Genomic DNA, 24,844 nt, shown 5'->3' with positions numbered 1-24,844 from the left:
GGAGCCCCCCGCCAGCTTGAGTGGGGGCCGGTGGCCGGTGGCCGGGCGGCGGCGCGGGGCCCGGCCCGGGGGAGCCTCCGCGGCCCTGCACCCGGCGGGCCCGGAAGCGCCCGGGCGGGGAAGCCGAGCCGGCGCTCCGCGGGGCGGCCCCTCCCCCGCCCGCTTCCGCCCGCCCCCCTCCCCGGAGGCCGAGGCCGGCCATTGGGCCGCCCGCCCCCCTCCCCAGAGGCCGACGCCGGCTATTGGGCCGCCCGCCCCCCTCCCCAGAGGCCGACGCCGGCCATTGGGCCGCCCGGCCCGCCCCCGCGCGCTGACTGGCTCGCGCCGGCCCGCAGCCGCCCCGTCGCGGCCGGCGGTTGGGGCTCGCGCCGGCCCGGGGCGCCGCCAGCCGCGGCCCCGCCCCTCCCCGCTCGCGCCCGCGGTGCGCGGCGTCTTTCCCTGGGCGCTGGCGGGGGGCGCTGTTGCCGCCCGGGCCCCGCCGGCCTCCCCTCCCGCCTCGGCCCCAGCCCGGTCCCTCCCCCTCCGCCTCCCCCTCCGGTCGGCGTCTAGTGAAGGTGGCGCGGCCGGCCGAGGCGGCCCCGGCCCCGGCCTTGATCTCGGCGTCGCCGCCCGCGTCCCTGCCTCGCTCGCCGCTGCCCCTCTCGCGCTGCTCGCGGTCGCGAAGCCGCTTCCGCCGCGGTCGCGGGCTCCGGGCGGGAAACCGCGGGCCCTCGGCGAGGAGGAGGAGGAGGAGGAGGGGACGGAGACCCGGGCGGGCGCCGGCCCCCTCCCTGTCTGTGCCCGGACGCGGGGCCCCGGCGCGGCGAGGGCGCGGCAGGCGCGATCCAGACAATAACCCGGGCGGCGGCGGCGGCGGCGGCGGCGGCGCGGGAGGCGGGGGCCTACCCGGGCCGAGGCGGCGGCCAGGGCGGGCGCGGCCGCGATCGCCGGGCCGGGAGGGGCTCCGGCCCGTGCCCGGCCGGCTCGGGGGCCTGGCACTGCGGCCGCGCAGCCGGAGGTGTGACGGGAGCGTGTTTTCCGGGTGCCCCGCGCGGCGCGGGCGCGGGAGCCCCGGCCCGGCAGGAAGTGAGCCCCGCGCGGCGTACCCGCACAAAACTTTTTCCTGCCTTCCCCTGGGCTCGGGGACCCCGCTCGGGGGGCGCCCGGGACACGCGCCCCCAGACCTGAGCCCGGAGCCCGGCCTGCGACGTCGCCCGCACCCCGCGGGCCCGGAGCCGAGCCGGGGCCCCGCCGCGCTCCCCGGAGCCCGAAGAAGAGGCCGGCGCTCGGGAGAGGTAACGGGGGGCCAGCCGGGAGCGGAGGGGAGAGGGCGCCAGCCCGGCCGAGCCGGGGGCGTGGGGGAGCGCCCGGGGCCCCTTTGTTGTGCCCGGCCCCCGGGACCCGCCGCCGCCTGCCACGTCTGTTTACCCCGCGCGGTCCCGGGCCGGCGGGCCCAGCCGCACCGCCTGCTCCTCGTCTGGCCTTGGGGTACAGGAGGATTTAAGGGGGTTCGCCCGGGAGGCCGCTTGTGTTGCCCCTTTCTGAGGAACCCTACGAAAAAGACTTATTTCACGAGTTTTATCCGAAAAGCAAGGTCCCTTAATCAGATTTTCCCCGTCCGTGCCCAGTTTAGAGAGGAATGGAAATAAGAGGTGTGACTCCTCGCTGTTTTCAGGAAAGAGGAGGTGTCAGTTTGACAAAACATCAGCAAGTAGTCTTTTTCTGCAAGACAGCCACAATACACATTTATTTATATGCAGCTTTTCTGGTGTTTATGCTTGCCTTTTTTGAGGATTGCACATTTTGGCCCACATACCTTATAGATAATTTACAGATTTCTATTTAGTAAGAGACTTAAGAATAATGGACTAATGAAAAGCCTGGCAAACATTTTTTTGTAAACTGTGATTTAAAGTTGGCCCACATACCTTATAGATAATTTACAGATTTCTATTTAGTAAGAGACTTAAGAGTAATGGACTAATGAAAAGCCTGGCAAACTTTTTTTTTTGTAAACTGTGATTTAAAGATTTAAAGAGTCACAGTTGGAAAGGCTATCAGAGTCCAAGTGTTCAAAGCAATTAGTAGACTAAAGATTCTATCAGTTGGTTCTTGGGTTGCAGCAGATCCAGAAGGTGTTAGTGTAGAAGGATTGTAATAGGAGCTAAAAAACAGATGTTTGTTTTGGGAATGTTAGCAAAAATTCTGTAGGTCATTTCCCTTTAAAGTATCAGTTGATTTTTAATGTATTTATCAGCTCTCAAAGAATTGGTGCATTTAAGGGGAAAAAGATGGTAGTTTTCTTAGAGAGAGAAGAAAGTCCCAGTTTAAAAAATTTTGATCAAATATATAGTTACTTCTTCCTAACTAACTATATTAACAACAAAAAGACAAATGTTAAATTTCCTGTTAAGCTGACCTTTATCAGTCTTTTGTCTCCAGATAGGTATTTTCCTATTAGTTAGATTGCCAAGTAAGTACTAAATCAAACTATTTTTGACTGTCCAGGGTCACCCTAGTATTGTAAACTCTTAAGGTGACAATGACAATGATCTGTTATAGACATAAAGAACGCTATGTATTTTTGAATCTTGTTAGCTAGCTGGCTATGTATTTTTGAATCTTGTTAGCTAGCTGAAGAGGTTATTCTTGGACATCTGAAAAAACTGAACAAAATAAATGACATTGAACTTGAGATTCCTTGTACGGCACATCCTTGGCACAGAAACAACAAAGCCTAATGGAGCAGCAGTTCTCTTAGAAAAATTGAGTACTTTCCCAAGTTTTCTTTCCATATCCTAGTGACAAACAAGATCATTATATCAAGCTATAAATCTGTGAACCAGGTTTTGTTTTTCATGTATTTTTTGTTTTTCTCTTCTGGGGGAGCCACAAATAAAGAGTTGTGGTTTTGAGTCAAAAACTTTTTAAACTAGGTGATATTTGTGTGATTGGAATGAATGCTCCTTACCCCTCTCCACCCCCTCTTTTCCCCTCTTTCTCTTAGGAAACTACCATTGCAGGTCCTCCATTATACTGCAGTTTATAATCCATAGAATTTCCTGGATCACTGAATGATTGGCTTCAAGTTCCTAAACCAAGTGTGTGTCAAGGCTAAGCTTGAATTACAGAGTTTGCCTTGAGACCATTTCTCTAGTCATGTCTATTTTAATTTTTTTAAAAATAAAAGCATAATTCAGTCACTGATTATAGTTATTAGAACTCCATAGAGCATAAAACTTGTTGGATACTAGTTTAATGAATTTGTGAGATTATTTTCTTTTTTCTGACAGATTAGAAATGGAGTAAACACAATCCCAATTCATTTAACTTCCATAGGCTTCAGTTTCCTTGTAAAATGAAGGAACCCGACAGGATGACAGGCCCCTTCCAATTCTACATCCTAGCATTTTGTGAAGCTTGCTTTTTTTGTTGAGGATATTTATAAAAATTACATATCTTCTAAATAGTGTAATCGGTTGTCTTGCAGTGGTTCAGATGCTTCAAAATGGCCTCAAAGTATAGTGTGCACATATATACCATCCTCAGAATTCTTACAGGGTTTGATCAGTAACAGACATCTCTAGAAATTTTGCGTAAGGTGATTTTTATTTGCTGTATTGGGAATACAAAATTTAAATGTTGATTTACTTCCACTTTATAATTATGTGATTTGAGGACTAAGTAATAGTTTGCAGTTTTAGATGATGTCATCCTAACAATAGAGTGCTTGAAAAAGCTTATGCCAAAGTGTCAAAGGCAAATTTTGATTTTGTGGTTTTAGTTGTCTTGGGTTTAGTAATGAAGGTGAAGCAGTATACTGGAGGGAAAAGAGCGATTTGTGTTTGGTGTCGGGAAGACTTGGGACTCTGCTACTTTGCAACTTACCTGATTGTTGACAAATTTTCCAATTTCTCTGGTCCTCTACTTTCCCATTCTTTTTTTTTTACTTTCAATTTTTTATTTACTTAAGGGTTAAGTGACTTTCCCCAAGGTCACACAGCTAGGCAATTATTAAATGTCTGAGGTTGTATTTGAACTCAGGTCCTCCTGACTCCAGGGCTGGTGCACTATCCACTGTGCCACCTAGCTGCCCCTTTTCATTCTTTAAAATGAAGGCCTCTAAGGTTCTTTCCAGCTCTGGCTTTGTAATCTTAATTGTATTTAACTACTTGTGATAAGTAAGTTTTAAACAAAAAACTAGTAAGCCAGTTTGGTTTTTTTTGAACCTAGGTACTCCTGACTCCAAGGCTGGTGGTCTATCCACTAGGCCACCTAGCCGCCCCTGCCAATTTGTTTGTGAAACTGAAATGATTTTCTTCAATACAATTCTACCTTGCCTTTTTTGCTGTTTCATTTCCTTTTTTTGATTGTAACTCTTTTCTGCCACTTTTTCTCTTTTCTCCTGGAACAACCCTTAGTGCACATAAACCCCTAGAATGCTTATTTTTTCAGATGCATTTTTAATTTAACATGGCTTTGCAATTTTTGCTGCTTTCCATCATGGCATGTAATGTTCATAAGATATAAAGAAAATCTGATGGGTGTAACCTCTGCTTTTTCTAAAGGTTCTTACAGGTTCAAATTTCAAATTCATTCCAAGAGATTTCTGTTTCTCCTCTTTCTTAGACATTTCCTCTTTCTTGTAAGGCTTATGCCATATATTTACCTTACATTACTTCCCAAGTTGCTTTCACAAATATGTATTAGATTCATTTTCCTTTTGTCACTTAGATTGATCATTTGACTTTTCTTCCCCTTTCTCTAAAATGAGAAACTTAAATTATTGTTACTCTACCTAATTCCTTTCCCTCTTTTTCCTCTGACTGCCTTATATGACAGTCATTTTCATTTCCTTTTCTCTGCTCAGTGCTCTGAATGTCACAGAGCTTGCCTTCTCTGTGTACTGTTTGGTTTCTCCCCTTGAACTGCTGCATATCCATCTCTTTTTCACTGTTCTTTATCCCTTGCTGTGTTTAAGGTCCTGTTAAAAAAAAAATTCTTCTAGGAAGGCTTTGCTTCCTAAACTAATCTGGTTTTTGTATTTGCTCTTCATTGAAGTGTACCTAGTTTATGATTTAACATAGTAACTTAACATTTTTGCATGTGTTTTATTTTCATACTTAGATTATAAACTCCTGAAGGGTAGAATAGTTTGATATTGGATCATCTTATATTTTGATCTCTCTTTCCTCCGTTTTTTTTTAAATAACTTTTAAAAAAATCATTACTTCTATGTTACATTCTTTATGTCTATAACAGATCATTGTCATTCTCACCTTAAGAGTTTATAATACTAGGGTGACCCTGGACAAGTTACTTAATTTCACTGGGCTTCAGCTTCCTGTAAAATGAAGGAGTTAGACTAAATTGTGATTTCTCAACTTTCTTTTTTCTTTTTTTAGTCATCACGGTAGGCTAATGAAGCCAATGGATCCTTTCTCAGAATAATGTTTTAAAATTGCTATATAGTAGCAATCATGGGATCATAAAGGAAAGCAGTTATGTTGAAATATATATTAAAATATGAAAATAACATACAAGTTCAGTTACTTTGGGCTAAATCTCCATTTATTGTCCACACATGCATTATTACATGACAAAGGGGATCTGAAATATAGCAGGAGATACAGGCTACTTCATGTCTAATCTAAAATGGGTGCTGTAAACAAATTGGATCTGGAACTGAAACTATTGTTTCATTGGTTTAGGGAACTTCAGGATGAGGAAATTCCATGTTCCAATGTGGTTTGGCACCTCTTCAATTTAGAACCTTAGAGAGCTATCTAGACTATATGGATAGATAGTGATGATAAATAATTTGCACAGTAATTTTATATTTATCCAGAGATCCAGAGATTTAAATTATCCAGGAGACAGTGGAGAAATCCAGGGGTGAGTGTAAAAAAGACCTGAGTCTAAATAGTAGACACACATTATGGTAAAGTAAAACTCAGAGAACTTTAAAAACTCAGTCTATTTAATTTGATTATGCAAAGAATTCTAATAAACTGTTTTTTCTAGCTTCCTAGACTGTCAGATTAGAGGTAGCAAATTAAAAGAGAAATTGAGATGTTTGGGAGAAACAAAGGCAATAGATTTCATCAAGAAATGACAGATGATTGGATAATAAGAGAGAAAAACTGACAAAAAGGCAGACAAACTAAAAACCCTTGCTGACTGTGGTCACTTAGTTACAGGGATAAAGAGTCCCTGGGGCCAGTATTGCATTACAACTCAATAAAATAGTTAATTTCTTAATGATGTACAGTCATTAAGAAAATCTTAAATTATATTCATTGTATTCTCTTTATGAAGGCATCAGAATACATAATACATTTGTTGAAATTAAAAAAGTTTACCTTAAAGGGTAAGCTTCTTTTATCTGGAAAATTTTCATGGGATTGTGAAATACCTCATTCCCCAACATTGAAGTCTTTTGGTATAATAGTCAACGTGAGAGTCTTGAGTCCTTGATTTTTGTTAAAGGCTGCCCATAAATTAGCTGAGTGGCATTATATCGGTTATTTAGTTTCTTGGGACCTGTTTTCTCATCTTTAAGGGTTGATCTAGATGATTTCAGATTCTTTCTAATTTGATGATTTATTGAATCATATGAAATAAACATGTACTTTAAAAGTGTGTAGAAAAAAGACCACTTCTCTTGCCTTTTATGGGTTTACTTATTGGAGAAGATAGTCTTTGAGTTCTAGTTTTATGTGATTGAGAATGACTTTGATGCTTAGCTGTGTTCTTCTGTTGGGAACAAATTTAAAGGGAATGTGCCTCTCCTATGATGGGAGTGTTTGATTTCTGTCTGCTACTGAAAACTCTTTGGCAGATCACTGGGAATTCTTATTAGTATAAAGATCTGACTAAGAAGCCTGAAACCTCCAAATAGAGTTTTCTGTGCACCTGTCCTAGTTCCAGACTCCAGCATCCTGGAAACAAATTTTCTTTTTTGGTCCTTCCTTATGACTTCTGAGTCACTATAGGAGACACTTAAGATACACTTACTTGCAAAGGAATCTCCCAGAATATTCATAGCCAGCTCATGTTTTACAGAGGGTTCTATGAGGCAGCATGGTTGGAAACTGATACTTTGGGGGCCTTAATTTTTTAATTAAATTTTCTTTTCAGATTCATATTCTCTCTCTACTACATTTCCCTTTTCTATCCCCTCCTACCCCCTTTGATAAAATGAAACATAGTCATGCAAAACAAATTCTCACTTTGGCCAAGTCTTAAAAAAGTCTCAAATCAGTATTCCATCAGCTAACTCTGTTAGGAGGTGGATAGCATGTTTCATTTCATGAGTCCATGGAATTATGATCGGTTACTGAATTGATAAGCATGCCTGATCTTTCAACATTGGCTTTAATTGTTCTCTTGGTTCTGCTCACTGCACTTGGCATCAGATCATAGACTTTCAAGGTTTCTCTGAAACTGTCACCTTCCTTACTTATGGCATAAGTAGTATTTCATAATATTCATATGAAATAATTTGTTTAACCATTTCTCCATCAGTTTCTAGTTCTTTGCCACTACAAAAAAGAGTTAATTGAAATATATATATATGTATGTATATATGTATGTATGTATATATATATATATATATGAAATCTTTTCCTCATCCTTTGATTCCTCTGGAACATAGACCTAGCAGTGGTATTTCTGAGTCAGAGAATTTGTAGTTTTGTAACTTTGGGGATATAATTTTGTTTTCAGGTCCAAAATTGCTCTTCCCTCTCCCCGCAAAAACCCCAAGAAAAACAAAACCTGTTAGGAACATGTATAGTCAAGCAAAATCAATTCCTGCTTTGACCAGGTCCAAAACCAAAACCCTGAAAACAATAAGCTTAAATCTGAATATGAGTCTCACAGCTCTCTCATCTGGAAAGAAATAGCAGTATTGTGACTGGCCATTGTATCAATTAGAGTTTCCAGGTTTTTCAAAGTTATTTTTATGGTATGGTTATTTATGAGTTGTTCTGTTCTGATTACTTCACTTTGCATTAATTCATACATATAGTTTTCTTTGAAACCACTGCATTTATAATTTCTTATAGCATAAGAGTATTCCATCCCATTCTTAGGCCATAACTCATTTCTTAATGATGAATCCTCCCTTAGTTTCCAGTTATTTGCCCCAACAAAAAAGGACTACTGTAAGTCATTTTCCTCTCTTTGTTCTCTGGGGTATGTATCTAGTATACAGTATCATTGGATCAAAGGTTATGCATAGTTGAATAGTATTTTGGGCATAGTTCCAGAATAGTATTTTGGGCATGGTTCCAAATTGCTTTTCAGTATGGACCATCCATACAACACCAACAGTATATTATTACCTGTTACAGTTCTAGCATTTGTCGTTTTCCTTTTTTTTTTAACCAGTTTAGTCCATCTGATAGGCATAAAGCGGGAACTCAGTTGTTTTAATTTGCTTTTCTTTTAACTATTAGTGATTTTGATAATTTTTTCCTGAAAACTTAGCTTATTTATGTCCTTTGACCATTTGTGGTTGTTTGTCCTTCATTTTGAAAGAGAACCAGTGATTTCAAGAAAGAAGGCTTGATTCCAGCATGAATTGCATTTAATTGAGGTAGTATTTTACAAACTTGTCAGTTTCACTCTCTTTTCCAGTTTCATTGAATACCAGTGACAAGACAAAAGTCAAGATGACTGATGCTGGCCTGGGATGAAGTGGAAGACTTTGGCATCTTTGATGTCTGACCTCGGTCTCTTAAGTATTCTACAGAACCTGCTGCAACTGCCTTTCTAGCCTTTGAAATAAATTTTTGTCATCTACCCATTCTCCTGGGGGAATTTCTTCACATATTTGAGGTAGACATTCTCTAGGTTTGAGGCCTTTCAGTTAGCCTTGTCCTGGTTTAACTCTTCTGCTAAGATGGTTTTGTTCTGTGGCTGCTGCATCCGCTACAGCTTCTTGGAGCCCCAGGGGAGAATAAGTGCCAGCTGGACACCAAATGTGGATGAACAGCCCTGAAAAGGGTTCAGCAAGCTCTCACACCAGAAGTGCTAATTTTCCTTGAGCATCCACATTCTCCATGTGAAACAGGTTAAAAAAGTTACTGGCCTCAACAGGCAATAGGGGAGGTAATATAAACATGACATGGTTGGTGTACTGAATTCAGTGTTGAAAAGGAAAAACAAATGATTCCATATCTGGATATCAAGAAAAAAATTGTCCTCCAATTAAGTAAGAAATATAATACTTAGTGATTTTCTACTGACGAATATACGAATCAGAACAAAATTATAGAAGAAATGTTTGTCCAATAAGATTAAGGTTCATTTTGGGTAACTTAACCATATTTTTTCAGACAGAATGTTATCTTAATAATCTCTAGTTCTTGTCCCTTTTTCTTCTTCCTTCTTCCTTTTTCTTCTTTCTCCTTAAAGGCTAAGTCTTTATAAGAGCATTAAAATAAGAATCAGGAAATCTCTGTTTTAGCCACTGTTACTGTTCTTGCTATATGATTCTTTGTGTTTTCTTTTTTCTTTCTCTGTTTTAGCCTTTTAAATTTGTTGTAATATTTCTGATTGTCTCATGAAGTTCTTGGCTTCTCTTTGGTTCATTCTAATTTTCAAGAACTTTGTTGCTTGAGCAAGATTTTGTACCTTTTGTACTAATTTGTAAATTTCCATTCCAATTCTTCCTTCCATAATTCTCATTTATTTTACAATTTTTTTCCCTCAGGCAGTCTCATTTTGATTTGCTTTATTTGTTTGCTCCATCTTCTAGCCTACTTTCTGACCAAGGAGTTGACCTTAGACTTGAGCTCTGCATTTCTGGAAGGAAAGGTCTTTGCTATTTCCATTATTTCTTGAGTTATTGAATGTTAGTTATTATTCCAGGATCTCACTGACAGATTGGGGACCCTGCAGACTTGTGTACTGATTGATCTCTGTGTTTCTTAACTAGTACCAAATTGGTTTCATAATTTTTATAAGTTTTCAGTCTAGTACTTCAAGGTTTCCTTCCTTTCTTAAACCCAGTTTTTTCATTATTTCCCTTAAGATTCTTGATGTTTTGTTTTTCCAGATTAATTTTGTTATTTTTTAATAGCCTTTTCATGGATTTTTATTTTTTTAGAGTTGTTGTTATTGTTGTTGTTGTTGTTGTTGTTGTTGTTTTTTGCAAGGCATTGGGGTTAAGTGGCTTGCCCATGGCCACACAGCTAGGTAATTATTAAGTGTCTGAGACCAGATTTGAGCCCAGGTACTCCTGAGTCCAAGGCTTTATCCACTACGACACCTAGCCACCCCTTTTAATAGTTTTTTTAAAGTGATATTTTGTTAGTTTGGTATGGTACCAAATAAATTAATTTGTATTGTCATTTTAATCTATATCTTACTGTTGGATTTTGTTGGTAATATACAGAAATGCTAATGATTTATGTGAGTTTATATCTTGCAATTTTGATGAAGTTTTTGCTTCAATTAATTTTTATTTGCCTCTTTATATTTCATTTTTGTGGATGTAGTAATAGCAGAACTTGTGAATGTTCAAAATATCCCACAGATTTGTAATAGCAAATGTTATTTGTGGACTTTGACCTCAGGTCCTCTGACTCCAGATCTTTTTGTGGTTTTTGTACCCACACTGCACACTGTGCATAAGAGGAAAGAGACCATGGTTTTGGACCATGTGTGAAACTCTATAGGAACTATAACTGAAGAATGTGTTGTGTTATGGGGCAGAATATAAGCTCTGTTTGGGACATGTTGAATTTCAGGTCCTGGTGGAACATTACTGGTTGGAAATTCATGAATTATGGGAGGGCCAAGAGGTATAGAAATCTTGGGTGTCAGGTTATTACTAAACATTGTCATCTTAAGTCACAGCTCTACTTTCTCAGTCAAAGGAAAGACAAGGGTACCAGCAATCCAAGGAAATAAAAACAGTGCATATATGTCCAACACTATACTTACATTTCTTTTCTTAGTATTACCCTTGCAGAATTGATGAAATTGGGTGGATGGAAGTGTGGCAGATTCAGATTTCATGTGTCATATGCTGGAGAAGATAGGGACCAGAGAGATTAGGCTTGTTCACTAATTGTTTTCTTTGGAAATAAATTTATTTGGATTTACTCTTGTTTTTGAATTATAAACACTGTAGGATGTTAAGTCTTATTCACAGTTTACTTTAAATTACTCCAACTATCTAATATTTTTAACACCTAAGTGAAGGAGGTGAAGAATCTAGTATTTAACCTAGAGAGATAGATTTTTTTTTTAAGGATTTTGCAAGGCAAATGGGGTTAAGTGGCTTGCCCAAGGCCACACAGCTAGGTAATTATTAAGTGTCTGAAGCCAGATTTGAACTCAGGTACTCCTGACTCCAGGGCAGGTGCTCTATCCACTGTGCCACCTAGCCACCCCCAAGAGATAGATATTTAGGAGATTATATAACCAATGTTATCATATTTAAAGATAATTGATTAGAGGAATAAGGCTTAGCTTGTATGGTTCCATATGACAACCAGTAGATACAAGTTGGGGGAGACAGATTACAGGTCAAGGAACGAAATTTATTAGAATTATGATACCATCAATAAAGGAAAGAGCTATCTTGCAAAATAATTGCTTTACTGTTACTAGAATTATTCGGGTAGAAGGATAATATTACAGGACAGGTCTCTCAGGATGAGAGGTTTAATTCAAAACATGCCCTACCCTAATGTCTATCTGTAGTTTTTATAACCTTAGGATAAAATACTAAAGTTTTATAGCTGAGCATTTTAAAATTCCCACCATACTAGCTTGCATCACTTTCTAGCCTATTTCATATTATTATTGCCCTTTATGAAATCTGTTTCCCACTGGTTGTCTGAACTGTACATTACATTTCTTGCCCTTTTGTAAGTCATTCACCATGTCTGGAATTCTTTTTCATTTCTGCCTCTTCAAATCCTTTTCTTCCTTTAGACCTCAACTCAGTTGTCATCTTCCAGTGTCTTTTTTTTTTTTTGGCAAAGTGACTTGCCCAGGGTCACAACAGCTAGATAATTGTTAAAGTGTCTGAGACTGAATTTGAATTCAGGTCCTCCTGACTCCAAGGCTGGTGCTCTATCCACCGTGCCACCAATTTTAAAAATTGTTCTGTAGACAACGTCTATTCAGAATCAAAATAACTGATACTCCACCTTCTTTACCAGATAATCTATATCTTTCTCTCTGAGTGTCTGTTTCTCTCACACATATACAAAATACGCACACACACACACACACACACACACAGTTATATTGTGCAGCTTATAGTAGAAACATTCTTAGTTACTCTGAGTCAACTCCTTGACAACTCAGAACTGAGGAAAAGTGAAGAGTTCTCAAGTGTGTAGTCTATAGAAGGGTATATCCTCTGCCTCATATGTTTCTATTGCAACCTATCTCCTGTGTTCAAAAGCATCTTCCTGGATTAACCATTATTTCCTGCCTGGATTCTGTTTTGTACTTGGACTTATTGGTTTTTTTTTTTTTTTTTTAGGTTTTTGCAAGGCAGTGGAGTTAAGTGGCTTGCCCAAGGCCACACAGCTAAGTTGGACTTCTTTGTTAATTTAGAGTTTGATTTTGCTGGGTTGACTATCATCACCTCCCACTCCCCTCAGTTGCTCAGCAGCTCCCATCCCTCTTAAGTGTTCATATTTAAATTGAGGGGAAAAAGTTTTTATTGATGTCTTCTATTTTTTAAATCTTAATTATCCCCTAGTATCTCTTTCTCCCAGAGAGCTATTTCATATAACAGAAATATTTTTTAAAGATTGGTAAAAAGAGGAAAAATCATTATAATTGATCAATACATTGAAAAAGTCTGTAAATATGTTCAGTATTCAATACTTATGAACCTTCTGCAAAAGGGTGTGTTGGGAGTATCTTCTCATATGCTAAACTTGTTGTTTATAATTTTCCAACGTTCTCTTTTTGTGTGCTGCATGGTCATTCTTTTTTTTTTTTAATTATTTATTTTATTTTTGCAAGGCAGTGGGGTTATGTAACTTGCCCCTGTTCACCCAGTTAAATATTAAGTGTCTGAGATCAAATTTGAACTCAGATCCTCCTGATTGTAGTGCTATCTATTTGCTGAGCACCTTACTGTTATATGTGGTCTTTCTTAACTTTTATATTGTTGTAGTTATTGTATGATTGTTTTCTTGACTCTGCTTACTTTCACTATGTATCAGTTCATGCAGATTTTTCCATGCTTCTTTGTATTCATCACATTCATCCTTTCTTTCAGCATATTTAATATTATGTTCTTGTGTCAGTTAGACATTCCCCAAATGTTGGGTTTCTACTTTGCCTGCAATTTTTTGACTTCACAAAAAGTGCTCTGAAATATTTTGGATATATGTATATGTGTATACATTATATATATGTATATATTTATATATGTATATGTGGACTCAATGGTTTCCTTGGGGCATAAGTCTTGTATTGGAACCTTGTTAAAAGATTTGAATGTTTTGGACACTGTATTTTCCGTAATTACAAAATCACCATTTTACCATAACTGAAAAGTAATTTAAGAAGCTTAGATTATATTCTTCCATTTTACATCCATTTAATTCCTCTGAAGTTACGTTGCACTGGGGGGAGGGACCCTGTTTTAAATAACTGTTTTTTTGGAGGGGGTTTACAAGGCAATGGGGTTAAGTAACCCCAAGGTCACACAGCTAGGTAATTATTGTCTGAGTCTGGATTTGAACTCAGGTCCTCCTGATTCTAGGGCCAGGGCTCTATCCACTGCACCACCTAGCTGCCCCTTAAATAACTTCTATATTTCTCCCAGTGTCTACCTAGCACAATACTTTTCATTTAGATTCCCAGTAAATGTCTATGGAATGAATGTGATTTAACTTGTGTTTCTTAATCTTGTTCAAAACTCTTGGGCAAAAATAAAAATCTGAAACTCTGCTCTCCTTCCCAATTATTTTTCAGTTACAGTTTGCAAATATAGGAGAACTGGACAGCTTTTATAGATGTTCTCAGAATGTGATTTGTGAAATTGGCAATTGGCCAAAGGTGGAAGTGTTAAAATGGAACCTGAAAACAGGTTCAGCAGGAAATTCATACATACACACTCAACTAAATATGGAATTAATGGAATCTGAAGAAGCACTGGTTTATGAAAAAATACGATCTCTTCTGTACAAGTAATTTCTAATAGAAATTTGAATAAAGGGGCAAGGTAGGGTTAACAGTGTAATTAAAAGAAGTAATTATATAAAAAAAGGAAAGCATTTAGGAGTGATGCTTTTGTCAAGCCTTTGTGGAGTTAGAAATGTTAAACTATATTGCTCATTGCCTGGTTCTTCCTGTGCCTTTGTTTTTGTTTTGTTTTTGTTTTTGTTTTTTAGGTTTTTTTGCAAGGCAAATGGATTTAAGTGGTTTGCCCAAGGCCATACAGCTATAGGTCCTTATTAAGCCTTTGAGGCTGGATTTGAACTTAGGTACTCTTGATTCTAGTGGTGTTCCATCCACTGTACCACCCAGCCTCCTCATGCCTTTGTTTTCAAAGAAGTATAATTCATAATTCATATGGTGATAGTATTTGGAATTGTTTTTTCTTAAAAGAACTTGCATAAGCCCTAAGTTTATTTTTTTTTGGCTGTAGGAATGTAATTGTCTTTGGCCAACTTTCTAGGTTTCACTTGATTAAAGGAATTATACTTTTCTTTGTGGGAAGAGGAATTATTGTCTTTTGTGGCAGTGTTATTAAGATTGTTCTCCATAGGGAAGCTAGGTGGCACAGTGGATAGAGCACCAGCCCTGGAGTCAGGAGGACTTGAGTTCAAATCAGACCTAAGACATTTAATAATTAACTAGCTGTGTAACCTTGGGCCAGTCACTTAACTCATTGCTTTTCAAAAAAACCCCAAAAAACCCCAAGAAAAAAAATTTTCTGTGTCTGGTTTTCCAAGCTTTGGTTTACTGTTAATAGCTATTTGAGTAGTCCTTATCAATCCCATATCAATCAATCTGCCTATTTCATGTGCATTTCCTTATCTCTTGAACTTCCTCCCTTTCTCTCAAATATTTATTATATACATCTAATATCTATATCTAATCAATTTGTCAGTTACTAGATATCCATAATTGAAGAATCAGAAAGGTCTTTTGCAGTCTCAGAATATGTTAATATGGATTATTTTGCCATTTAATTGTTAAACTCTTAGAAGAATGAATGAAAAGCAAGAGAAAGGCTAGTGGGAGATGGGGTTAGGGAAGCATTTGTATCTTTTTACCTTTGGAAAGATAATATATTTAGGAGCTCTTATGACAATAGATTGTATAGTTTTTTTATTGTATTTTTTTTTTTTTTTTAGGTTTTTGCAAGGCAAATGGGGTTAAGTGGCTTGCCCAAGGCCACATAGCTAGGTAATTATTAAGTGTCTGAGACCGGATTTAAACCCAGGTACTCCTGACTCCAGGGTCGCTGCTCTATCCACTGTGCCACTTAGCTGCCCCTTTTGATTGTATTTTGAAGAAGCAAAGGCTCTTGGTTTAAAGAGTACAAGGGTTCTTCTAGTATCATCTTCTAGTTTTATTGTTGGTGGTCTTGCCTCAAGTATTTAGCCACTTTCAGTAAATTATAAAATTCTTTTTGACTTATAAAGCCATTCCCAACCTAGCCCTTTCCTTCTCTCTAAACTTATACTTTGCTCTCCTCAGGTATTTCTTCTTTTTTTTTAAACTTTTTGCAAGGCAATGGGGTTAAGTGGGCTTGCCCAAGGCCACACAGCTAGGTAATTATGAAGTGTCTAAGGCCGGATTGGCACTCAGGTACTCCTGACTCCAGAGCCAGTGCTCTATCCACTGTGCCACCTAGCTGCCCCCCCCCCCCCAACAGGTATTCTTCATCTGGGTACACTGCCTTCATAAATGTTGTATAAGGTACTCCATTTCCCTTCTCTAGACTTTTTTCCCATAGCTGCCCCCCATGCCTGGGGCATCTTCTCTCTCTCCTCTAGTTTCTTTTAGGTTCCAGTTAAAATCCTACCTTATACATGAACTCTTTGCAAATTCCCTTTGATGCATATATGCCTTCCCTTCCACATTGAGGGAGTTAGGGGGATGGAGCCTCTGCCATCTTACAAAACTGCTTAAAATTCTTTTGGCCTTCCCTTCTTACTAGAGAAGAAGTCTTAACTTTTTTTTGTTTTCTTTTATGGGGTATTTACAGTACCTTATAAAATATTGGTTAAGTATTTGATCATAGGATATATAGTACTAAATATATGTTTTATACATTTCTGTATTTCTAAGCATTTTCTGTGGTCTTTTGACCTTTTTGTCTGTGGTTGCAGCAATACTTCCCTCAAATTCCCATTTAATTTCTTATGCCACCCTGCTATAATTGAAATTGCATTGGGGAAAATTGTGATATGGAAGGGATGTCAGTAGTTGTTTGCATGCTATCACCTCAATTAAAATCTGAGTTTTTTGAGAGTGTTAAAAAAGTGTTTTATTTCCCCCTCCCCATTACGTGTAAAAAAAAGTTTTAACATTTTTTCTCTTTTTTTAAAAAGATTTTGAGTCTTACAATTTTTCCCCTAATCTTCCTTCCCCCATCCCCCCACAGAAGGCAATTTGCTAGTCTTTACATTGTTTCCATGGTATACATTGATCTAAATTGAATGTGATGAGAGGGAAATCATATCCTTTAGGAAGAAACATAAAGTATAAGAGATAACAAGATCAGACAATAAGATATCAGTTTTTTTTCTAAAGTAAAGGTAATAGTCCCTGGTCTTTGTTTAAACTCCACAGTTCTTTCTCTAGATACAGATGGTATTTTGCATTGCAGATAGCCCCAAATTGCCCCTGATTATTGCACTGATAGAATGAGTCCATCAAGATTGATCATTGCCCCCATGTTGCTGTTAGGGTGAACAGTTTTTCTAGTTGTGCTCATCTCAATCAGCATCAGTTCATGCAAATCCCTCCAGGCTTCCCTGAATTCCCATCCCTCCTGATTTCTAATAGAACAATAGCGTTCCATGACATACATATACCACAGTTTGCTAAGCCATTCCCCAATTGAAGGACATTTACTTGATTTCTAATTCTTTGCCACCACAAACAGGGCTGCTATGAATATTTTTGTACCCTTTTTCATCATCTCTTTAGGGTATAGACCTAGTAGTGGTATTACTGGATCAAAGGCTATACACATTTTTATTGCCCTTTGGGCTAAGTTCCAAATTGCTCTCCAGAAAGGTTTAGATGAGTTCACATCTCCACCGACAGTGTAATAGTGTCCCAGATTTCCCACAGCCCTTCCAACAATGATCATTATCCTTTCTGGTCATATTGACTAGTCTGAGAGGTGTGAGGTGGTACCTCAGAGAAGCTTTAATTTGCAATTCTCTTAATAAGTAATGATTTAGAGCAATTTTTCATGACTATGGATCACTTTGGTCTCCTCATCTGTAAAGTGCCTTTGCTTTTCCTTTGACCATTTTGTCAATTGGGGAATGGCTTTTTTTTTAAATATGACTCAGTTCTCTCTCTATATATATATTTTAGAAATGAGTCCTTTGTCAGAAACATTAGTTGCAAAGATTGTTTTCCAGTTTACTACATTTATTTTGATCTTGGTTACAGTGATTTTTGTCTGTGCAAAAACTTTAATTTAATGCAGTCGAAATCATCTAGTTTCTTTTTTAGTGGTGATGTTCTCCATCTCTTCCTTAGTCATAAACTGCTTCTCTTTCCATAGATTTGACAGGTAAACTAGTCCTTCCTTGATCTTCTAATTTGCTTATAGTATTGTTTTTTATGTCTAAATCCTGTATCCATTTGGATCTTTTCTTGGCATAGGGTATGAGGTGTTGGTCTAATCTAAGTTTCTTCTATATTAATTAACATTCTTTTTAAAAAAAATTGAGCTTCAAATTCTATTCCTGAGACAGTCAGCAATCTGATATAGGTTATACATGTGAAATCATATCAGTCATTTTGTACACTATCACTTGAACAAAAAAAAAGAAAGGAAAGGAAAAAAAGAAAAAAGTGCAATATAATATGCGTCAGTCTTTTTTCTGGAGGTAGATTGTATTTTTCATCATGAGTCCTTTGGGATTCTCTTGAATCATATTTCTGAGAATAATCAAGTCATTCGTGGTTCTTCGTTGTATAAAATTGGTGTTATTGTATAAAATGTATTCCTATTCTGCTCACTTTATCAGTTCATGTAAATCTTTCCGTATTTTTCTAAAATCATCCTGCTTGTAATTGCTTATAGCACAATGATATTCCATTACAATTATATACCAAGACTTGTTCAGTCATTCCACAGTGAATGAAGATTCCATCAAGTTCAATTTTTAACTACCAGAGAAAGTTGTTATAAATATTTTTGTATAAATAATAGGTCCTTTCCTTCCCCACCTCCCATGTTAAAAAAAAATCCTCTTTGGGATACAAATCTATCAGTGTTATTTTTCTTTTATTTAAAAATTGCTATTTCCAATTACAAATAGAGGCCATTTTCAGGATTTGTTTTTGTAAAATTTTCTTCTTTACTCCCCAAGACAGTGAGCAATCTGCTAGAGGTTATATATGCATTGTCATTTTAAACATATTTCCATAATAGTCATGCTGTGAAAGAAGAATCAAAATGAAAGGGAAAAACTATGAGAAAAATAACAAAAACAATTTTAAAAGAAAAATAACAAAAACAGTTTTAAAAAAGTGAAAATACTAAGCTTTGATGTACATTCAGACTATAGTTTTTTCTCTGATTCTGGGTGATACTTTCCATCACAAGTTTTTTTACAGTTGTTTTTGCTTACTGTATTGATGAGAAGAACTAAATCTGTCATAGTTGACCATCATGTAATGTTGCTGTTACTTTGTCCAGAGTTCTCCTAGTTCAGTCCACTTCACTCAGCATCAGTTCATGTTAAGTCTTTGCAGGTTTTTCTGAAATCTACATATTCATGATTTCTTATAGAAAAACAGTATTTCTTCACATTCATATACCAAAACTTATTCAGCCATTCCCCAGTTGATGGATATTCCTTCAGTTTCCAATTCTTTCCCATCACAAAAAAGCTGCAATAAATATTTTTATACATGTGGGGTTTTTTTTCCCCTTTTTGTGTTCTCTTTGGGATACAGATCTATCTAGTAATGGTATTGCTGGATCAGCATATGTACAGTTTTATATAAGCCTTTTGGGCATAGTTTCAAATTGGTCTCCAGAATGGTTAGATCAGTTCAGAACTCTACCAACAGTGCATTAGTGTCCCAGTAGCCAATCTTATAGGTGTAAAGTGATAACCTGAGTTGTTTTAATGTGCATTTTTCTACTCAGTAGTCACTTAGAGCATTTTTTTGTATGACTTTGGATAGCTTTGATTTCTTCTTCTGAAAATTGTCTTTCCATATATCCTCTAATCATTATCAATTGGGGCATGTCTTGTTTTCTTATAAATTTGACCTAGTTCTCTATCGGAGAAATGAGCCTTTATCCGAGAAACTGGTGACAAAATTTTTTCCCCAGTTACCTTCTTTCCTTCAAATTTTGTTTTTGTTTCATTTTGTTTTTGCAAAAACTTTAATATAATAATAATCTATTTTATATTTTGTAATGCTTTCTATTTCTTGTTTGGTCTCAAATATTTCACTTCTCAAAAGATCTGACAGATTAACTGTTCCTTGCTCTCAATTTGCTTATGGTTTCACTCTTTTGTGTAAATAAAGTACTCATTTTGACCTTATCTTGATACATGGTATGAGATGCTGCTCTATACCTAGTTTCTGCTAGTTTCTGTTTCAGTTTTCCCAGCAATTTTTGTCTCAAAAGCTTGGATCTTTGGGCTTTATCAAACACTAGGTTACTATGGTCATTTACTACAGTGTATTGTTTACCTACTGGATTTTTCTATATATGACACACCCTTTTTATGAAAGAAAGATTTTATTTATTTTGAGTTTTACAATTTTCCCCCTATTCTTGCTTCCCTCCCCCTCACAGAAGGCAGTCTATTAGTCTTTACATTGTTTCCATGAAAATACACCCTTTTCCAAAAAATTTTGGGGTCTAAAAACTGGGAGCATCTTATACAGTGGTAGATTTTTTTTACTTTCATTTCCCGCTTTTCTGTGCTTGTCTGTGTTCTCATTATTTCATGTTTGTTACCAGTATATTAGGTGGTGTTTTGCCAAATTCTGCCCAGAAATGGCTCAGAAAAGATTTTGGTTCAATGCTGGATTCAAGGTCAAAATGATCCAGTTTGCTAAAGTGAATAGAAATCATGTTGTTGACATCAGTTTGGTCCTCCTTCAACTGAGAAAACAATCTGAGACTGGCTATATAGGAAGAAGAAACCCAACTGAAAACATCCAGCAGAAGAAGGCCATGAGAGGTGAGTCAGTCAAATGGCCTGATCCAGAGGGGGAATTGAAGAGATGGATTGAGGAGCAAAGGGCCATTGGAATTACTGTATCCACAATGATGGTTCTGCATGAGGCAAGAAGAATTGTTGAAAAAGAAGTGACTAATTTCAGAGGAGGAGGATAGAATTGGTGCTTCAGCTTCATGAAATGGAGTGGACTAAGTGTCCACGCACAAGACTTGCCCAAAAGATGCCTGAAAGCTGTGTTAAGTAAAACTTGAGTTCAATAACTTTATGTAATACATTTTTTTTTCAAATTTCAGGCGCCCAAATTAAGGTATATCTTATACATGGGGAAATATGGTAATTATTCCCCTGATCCACCACCCCTTGAGAATGTTTTGCCTTTATGGTTTATAGTTGTAGTGTTTTGTCTATCTCAGACTCTTAGTACAGTGCTGGCAAATAATAAATGAATGCTTAATAGGTGCTTATTGATTTGTCTTATCACACTATGTAGCCATCACTTCCTTAATCTTTTAAGATAAAGGAATTCACTGATTCTTGGTGCAAACATTTTATTAGTGGAATATTTTGTCATATCTAAGGAAGAACTTTGTGTTTCCTCGTAGATTAGAATAAAAATATGACTTACTATTTTTACTCTTGGGAATCTGCATACAATAAGTTTTACCCTTTTCCACATTCTTTACATATTTTAAGGTAGCTGTGATATTCCTGTCTAAGTTATTCTTTTTAAGCCTTAATATTCCTTTAAAACATCATTAGTTATTTTCCCACTTGGAAACATAGGGAGATTCAAAGGAATTAGTTATAAGGAACTGAAGATATAGATTGAAGAGCAAAGGACAATTGGAATTCCTGTGTCCACAAAGATGGGTTCAGCTTGAGGCAAGAAGAATTGCTGATAAAAAAGAAGTGACTGATTTCAAAGGAGGACACGGTGCTTCAGGTTCTTAAAACAGAATGGACTAAGTATGTGCACATGTACCAGATTTGTTCAAAAGATGCCTGAAAGCTATGAATAGAAGAAATAACAAGTGCTTCTGTTTTAGGCCTGGAATTTTAAGGTCAATTTTCAGAGAAATGGATTTGCATATGGTGAATTTTAGCCTTCTTCACCTATTATATACTTTTTGTGTGTATTCTTTCTAATCAGTTTTCCACCTTATAGGTCCTGTAGCTTTAATTTGTTCAGTGGTTACAGAACTCATATACTGACCTAGATACAATTCTCTTAGAAATGTATTTCTTTAGTTAAAAAAAAAATCACTCAAGAGATGATTCCTACAAATCTACTTCTCCTACTGGGAAAAGCAAATCAAGGTTGTATACACTTTGGTAGTGGCATAGTATCTTTGGTTCCTATGACATAGAAGAGTTTAAGAATCTTTGCCTTAGATTCAGAAATGGAACTGTAATACTCTGAAGTTGATTCTCTGCTCCAATGTGCCAAACTGATTGATATACAGATTTTGTCATTACCATTTGACTTGTGAGGAAAATAAAGTGATATATGCTAGTAAATTAAAGAGCTGAAGGATTCAATCTCTGTCTCCCCAAATCCTTTACCCTTGCCAATGAACCATGCTACTTTTTCTATTATATCATATTGAGTATGTTATAACAGTATGTATCATCATGTCCTTTGTGGTTTCCATCCTTTTGTCACTGACTTTTAAGAATAGAGATGCATAGGGGTTTCTCCTACTGGGTATAGTCTTAGAATTGCTATGGCTAAAAAGATTGCTGAAAAAATAATCATCCCATGACCTTTCTAAGGAGGACCTTTGATAGAATATACATTCTTTATTCATCATTGCCCTATGTTTGAAACTTTTCTAGCTTGGTACGATCAGCCATGATGTACAGCTACTGTCTGTTATAGAAACTTGCATCAATTGTTAGTGATAGCAAACACATTCTACGTATCTACCAGCAAAGGAAGATTCCTGAATAATAGTTCTTTAACCACATAAGGGGATCTGAGTTCACATTATTGTGGGTATTGTTTCCAAAGATACAAATTGAACCTTTATTGAGTTCTCATCATGTGACTCTTATCGTGTCCTCCACAGGTAGTCCACCTGTGTATGATACCACCTCACCTATCAAATTGACTAAAATGACAAAAATGGAATATGATCATGGTTGGAAAGGATTCTAGAATGATTTTCTGGAATCATTCCTTAGAATCTTTCCCCATGGGTATCACTGTATTGTTTGTACATCTGTGTTCATCTGTGAGCCACCATTTTCTTTCCACGTCTGGCTCACCACTTTTTCTGGTCACATAGTTCTTTTCTTTCCTTTTTCTTTTTTTCCCTCCATTTTCTTTTCTTTCTCTCCCTCTCCCTCCATTACAGGAAAGATAGTTTTCAACATTCATACACATTTTTCTAACACACTCCCTATGGTAAGGAACAGGTTCATTATAGGTTGTACATGTTCAATCATATTTAACATATTTCCACATTAGACATATGGTGAAAGTGGAATTAGAACCATGGGGGGAAGAAAAAAATATAGAAGTTTTACACATTGAAGAAATAATGTTTTTACTCTGCTTTCAGAATCCATAGTTCTCTCTCTGATATAGATGGCATTTTCCATAACAGGTGTCTCAGGGTTGTGTTTGATCCCTGAACTGTTGAGAGGAGCTGTATCCATCATAGTTGATCTTGTCACAGTGTTGCTGTTAATGATTCCTCTCACTTCACCCCGCATCAGTTCATGCAAGTGGTACAGTCCAGTAGCTCATGATTTCTTTCTTTTTTTTTTTTTTTGCAAGTCTTAACTTGCTTGCCCAAGGTCACACAACAAAGGAAACATTAAGTATCTGTGGCTGGATTTGAACTCAGGTCCTCCTGACTCCAGGGCTAGTGCTTTATCCACTGTACCACTTAGTCGCCCTCCTTTCATGAGTTCTTTTTTTAATTTAATTTTTTATATCATGTAAATATTTTGTTTTTCCAATTGTATTCAGTGGTAGATTTTGCCAATCATTCTTTTTTTGTGGTTTGGAGTTTTACAATTTTTCTCACTCCCTCCTTTCCTCTTTCCCCTTCCCCCAATAGAAAGCAACCTGATATAGGCTTTACATTTGTAAACATCTCATGATTTCTTACAGAAAAATAATATTCCATATTATTTATAATATAACTTGTTCAGCCATTCCCCAAATGGTGGGCATCCCCTCAGTTTCCAATTCTTTACCATGACAAAAAGAGCTGCTATAAATATTTTTGCACTTGTGATTCTTTTCCCTTTTTATTATGATTTCTTTGGGATACAGATCTAGTATTGGTTACTGGATCAAAGCAGTATACATCGTTTTCTGACAAAGTTCCAAATTGCTCTCCAGAATGATTGGGATCAGTTCATAATTCCACTGACAATGCATTATGTTCAGTTTCCCACATCCTTTCCAGCATTGCTCATATTTCCTTTTTTGTCATTTTAGTCAATCTGATAGGTGTGAGGTGGTACCTCAGACTTGTTTTAATGTGCATTTCTTTAATAAAAAGTGATCTGGAACATTTTATTCATATGACTATAGGTAACTTTAATTTCTCCACCTGAAAATGCCTGTTTATATCCTTTGCAGGTGATATATTTTTTCTTTTTTTTAAGAGAAATATTTTGTTTTCCAATTATATACAATAGCATTTTCTACCTATCTTTTTTGTAATGTTTTGAATTTTACAATTTTTCCTCAGCCTCCCTTCCCTCCTTCCACCTCTCCAAATAAAGCAGTCTGATAATTTTTATATTTTTTCCATGCTATACATTGATCAAAATTGAATGTGTTGAGAAAAAAATCATATCCATGGGGAAAAAATAAAATATAAGAGATATAGCAAAATTATGTAGTACATAGGACAACTTCTTTTTTTTAATTGAAGGTAATAGTCTTTGGTTGTTTATTTTTTTTATTTTTTTTATTTTTTTAATTTAATATTTATTCTCATTTTGTACAATTAATGTTATTTTTACATTAGTAAAATATTCTTGTTTAAGAGTAAACGAGATACCCCCTCCCCCCATAACTATAGATTTGCTTCAGTGATAAAGGGGAGAGAAAAAAAATTAAAATTTAAAAAAAATAATAGTAATAATTGTAGGTATGGCCAGGTGGCGCAATGAACAGAGCACCAGCCCTGGAACCATGAGCACCTGAGCCCATATCCGGCCCCGTACACCCAACAATCCACCCACCCGTGTGACATGCAAGCCACCTGATCTCCACTGCCCTGCAGAGACAAAAAAGAAAAAGGAAAAAAAAGACCCAAAATAAAATAAAACAGTAATAATAGTAGGGGTGGCTGGGTGGTGGACAGAGCATTGGCCCTTGAGCCAGAAGCACCCGGGTCCCAATCTGGTCTCAGACACCCAAGGATCACCCTGCTATGCGGCCCCAGGCAGGCCACCCAGTCCCATTTGCCCTGCACCCCCCCCCCCAAATAATATTA

At 37.9% G+C, this 24,844-nt stretch overlaps 1 protein-coding gene across 6 annotated transcripts in view; it reads left to right on the top strand.

Moving 5' to 3' along the window:
- Positions 1–1,169: 1,169 nt before the first annotated feature.
- Positions 1,170–24,844, top strand: part of ERBIN (erbb2 interacting protein) — a 202,214-nt gene continuing 178,539 nt past the window's right edge. For all 6 annotated transcript variants that reach the window (XM_074206736.1, XM_074206735.1, XM_074206734.1 and 3 more), the window contains exon 1: positions 1,170–1,274. The gene's annotated coding sequence lies outside the window, so the exon portion shown is untranslated. The remainder of the gene's footprint in view (positions 1,275–24,844) is intronic.

This window comes from Macrotis lagotis, chromosome X (assembly GCF_037893015.1).
Source record: "Macrotis lagotis isolate mMagLag1 chromosome X, bilby.v1.9.chrom.fasta, whole genome shotgun sequence".
Lineage (NCBI taxonomy): Eukaryota > Metazoa > Chordata > Mammalia > Peramelemorphia > Peramelidae > Macrotis > Macrotis lagotis.
This window is presented reverse-complemented; position numbering and strand designations above follow the sequence as displayed.